Source organism: Euphorbia lathyris, chromosome 6 (assembly GCF_963576675.1).
Source record: "Euphorbia lathyris chromosome 6, ddEupLath1.1, whole genome shotgun sequence".
NCBI lineage: Eukaryota > Viridiplantae > Streptophyta > Magnoliopsida > Malpighiales > Euphorbiaceae > Euphorbia > Euphorbia lathyris.
The window spans coordinates 91242631-91246902 of NC_088915.1; positions in this window are offsets into that span (position 1 = coordinate 91242631).

Here is a 4272-nt window from a genome sequence, read left to right on the forward strand (position 1 = left end):
TTTCTTTTATGTAGACTTCTTCTGTGCATTTATATTGATGATCAAATCTCCAGTTTATCTTTGAAAAAACTTGGATTTTTTTTATCTGCAAACATTTAAATGCAAACGTTAAATAACAACGAGGATTTAGTCCTAGTGACCATCCTCAATGAATAATAAAAAATATAAAATAAATAAATACATAAATATATTATAAACCAAGGTTCGAAATAACACGAAAAACATAAATTTTTGTTAAAAATTTGGCGTTCCCCGGCAACGGCGCCAAAAACTTGTTGAGCGATTTCCGCAAGTGCACGGTATACGCTTGTAGTAATAAAAGATATCGATCCCACAGGGAACGTTTTTCAAACCAAACTTATTTACAATCGGTTAAATTTACTTTTAAGGTTTATAATATGGAAAATCGTTTAATCGGTTTTGGTTTTGAAATTGCTAGAATGAGAATTAGATTAGAGTATGAAAACGTTAGAAAATACTCTGATTTAAGAATGAATTTGCAAGATATGAACGTTTAGTACTTTTTAGAAAAGTAAACAGATGTATTTGTTTGCATTAAGAAAAGAAAACAACTTTAAACTTTGTACGAATTATAAAGATGAAATAAATGACGGAACCTCTAATTAATTGGCTTTGAACATGACAAAACCCTATCCGGGATAATTGCCCTTGATCAAATTAAAAATCTTTCGAGATAATAATTTGCCTAAGTGTTCAACAAAGTTTCCTTGTAAAGATTTTGAATTAAATACGTTTTAATGAAAACACCAGCAGTCACTTTAGTGGATTGGTTACCATAAGTGCTGCATAAAAATCTATCGAATAGAACAGACTTTATTAGATGAAATATAAATTGATACAAGTTTACAGAGAACATGGAGCATGGAAACATTCGACAGCTTGCAAGTGAACGGGTTGTCAATCCTTTCCTTGGGTTTCGTTAGAGTACTTTTGTATTATTCACCATAGGAGGTGGCTAATATTATTTCATATCAGCAGCTTTATCAATTTGCTTTTATTTTTATTTATTTTTTACTGCTCAGTATATAAAAAAATTGTTTCATATTTTTTGGTATATGTGCGATTAATTTTACTTTTGAAAAACGAAAATCTATATATTGAGTAACTTTATCTCTAAAATTTAAAATAGAGTAATTTTTAAGATAAGAGTATGTAAATGAGTAATTTACTTCTAATAACGGTAGCAAATAACAAATTTTTTTTAGGTGACTGGTTGTTTTCAATTATGTGTTAGTTTTTTTTGTGATTTGAAAATTTTAAAAATGATTGTTATTATTAGTCACCGTTTTTTAAACGATCATTCCCCATGGGAATGAGGAATCTTGATAATATTTTTGGAACATCGGTAAACGCGGAATGGGGATCCCTGTGGGGATGGGGATTCTACGCAGGACAGGGATAAGGGATAAGTTTGTTCTAGTTTAGCTCGTGGGGATGGAGAATCCCCGATTAGTCGGGAACGGGAATGGAAAATGCATTACCCGCGCCGCCTCGCCCCCATGTTTACATCCCTAGTCACATTGATAATTAATATCGTTATTTCATAATAGCGTTTCGTAATTTTATCGCTAATATTTAAAATATAGTAAATTTTAAAAATGATGTAATTTTACTTCCAATATTTTAATGTAAATAGTAAATTTATTTCTAACGTTGACCTTAAACGTTGACATTTATCTCTGACATTGAACTTTAACGTTGACATTTAGACATATTGTTGGATCTTTCTATTATACTTTAATTTTATTAGACATAAATTATGTTTATAATATCCCCCGAAAAAAGAAAGAAAGTGGTTATGCATGGTTCTACTTTGTAATAGCGTTTCATAATTTAAAAAGTGATTTGCTTCACACCGCCCTTTATGTCCCACATACTGTCTCCAAATTACACTTTTACCCTTCCCCTTTATATTTCAAAAATTAAGTTCAAATTTACATTCTAACTCCCAAACACATTAATTCAAACCCGAAAAAGAACCCGAACTAATTATGGCTGGACGTGGAGGTAGAGGAAAAGCAGTAGGGATCATTCCGGTAAAATTTGAACTTAATAGTTTTTGTTAATTTGTTATTTTTATTTTAGTTTTCTGTCCTGAAAATCAAGACAGAAAATGGCATGATTTTACTCATAACGGGTCCAGGACCCGCCGCTCTCTCTTGACGGCGGGTCCAGGACCCGTCTTTCTTCAAAACATGGCGGGTCCAGGACCCGCCATGTTATGTAGGAGGGCGGGTACCTGGACCCTCCTGCAAGAAAGATCGGCGGGTCCTGGACCCGCCGTTGTTTGAAGGAAGTCGGGTCCTAGACCCGCCATCAATAGAGAGCGGCGGGTCTTGGACCCGCCGCTATGAAAACGGACCGGTTTTCTGTCCCGATTTTCGGGACAGAAAACTAAAAACTAAAAAAAAAATAGTAGTTAGCGTATTATTTTTTGCATGTTGTTTTTAGAAATATTTAGCGTGTTGTTTTTAGAAATATTTCTCGGATTATATTTATAAATTTAGCTTGCTGTTTTTAGAAATTCAGCGTATTGTTTTTAGAAATTTTTTATAAGTAACTGTTGAATGTTTATTTTCCAGCGTGACATTTTAGAGGGTTCCGGACATCGCCATCCTTCTAGACGTGGCGTCACAGCCTCTGTTCAGAAGGAACGAGGAGCAGAGAGGCTCATGGCGGATGCTCAAAGGACGCACGTGACAGTGCAGCGGCCCATGAGTGACGATGAGGATTATGTTACCATGGATGATGGTGAGGATTTTCCCGAGAGCGACCCTAGCCCAGTTCGTCGGGCGACGAAGGGGATGGGTTGTCGTTTCGGTCGTGCCGAGTCATCTGGTAAATAATTTACATTTTTCTCATAATTTTTTTTATTAATTTACTTTACTATAGAAAAATTATTTAAATGTTATACGTTTAATACTATTGTAGGGAGTAGTAAGCGCTCGAGGAATGTTGTAGACGATGGCTAGGTTGTGACGGATCCGGTCCCCGGTGGACCAATTGATGGTACTGTGATTCCCAGCTTCTTGGGACATGTCACTTCTACCATATGGATCGGACAGCTGAGGTCGGAGCTCAAGGGCCACACTAGAGGGACATTCTGTAGGAAATTGAATGAGTGGTATAAGAGCGCTCGTCCAGAGGTCAGGTGTTAAGCCCAAAATATACCTAAAATATCATATATAAATACGTTAATTTTACATTGAAATCGTGCTAATTATATTCATTTAGAATACTTTTACGTCTTTATTTACTTCTTTGATGCAAGGTACTTAATTATTTGGTTAAATCAAAATAGGAGCTAAAACGGAGCTAAAATGAAGGAAAAACCTAAATAACGTGCCAAGAATACATATCAATCAGAAGAACAGCTCAAGGAGGACAAGAAGCAGCCGAGAGACGGGGAGAAAAGCCCCTGTCGCGACTGAGATTTTCAGAATCTCAGTCGCGACATACGAAAGCCGGTCACGGAAAAAACGAAATCTTCAACTCGCCCCTTCACCCCCTGTCGCGACTGAGATTTTCAGAATCTCATATGAGATAGCGAAGAATTCTGCATAGTTTTCACATGTTTTAATCCGAGAAACGCGTCTGTTCGTTTGGATAAAAAGCGACCCTTCACCAGCAAACATAACCCTTCATTTACAACCCTTCAACAACTATAAATAAGTGATCCATTTCAGAAATCAATGTTGTTGGCTAAGTTAGAAAAGTTAGAGAAATCAGAGAGTTATTATGTTAAGTTTCTGATTCAGAGAAGAGTCAGAAAAGTTAGATTTCATTTCTGTAAACAAACTTGATGTACACAAGTTGTTATTAGATTAGTTATAAACACAGTAATATTAGTTTAGTTTCAAAGGTTGATCAGAGACAAGTTTTCATTCTGGTAGTGGACTGACCAGTCTCTATTTCGAAGATTCAGCGAGAAGAACTAACGGCTGAAGCGCAAAGAGGTCTGACAAGCCTACGGAGTTTGAGGGAAAGATTGACAACCCGGATCTCAAAGTTTTCGTTAAAATCCTATCCATGTTTCTACTTCTCTGTTAACTTGTGAAGATTCACATTTCATTAATGATATATTTATTTTATTCAATACATTCTTCCTGTTGTTACTTTGATATTGTTCTGATAAAATGATTTTCAAAGTGATAAATTGGTGTTTTTATTAAAACGTTTTATACTATCTTATTCATATAGAAACTTTGTTGAACACTTGAAAGAATTAGTTTTTACGGATGATATGATCGC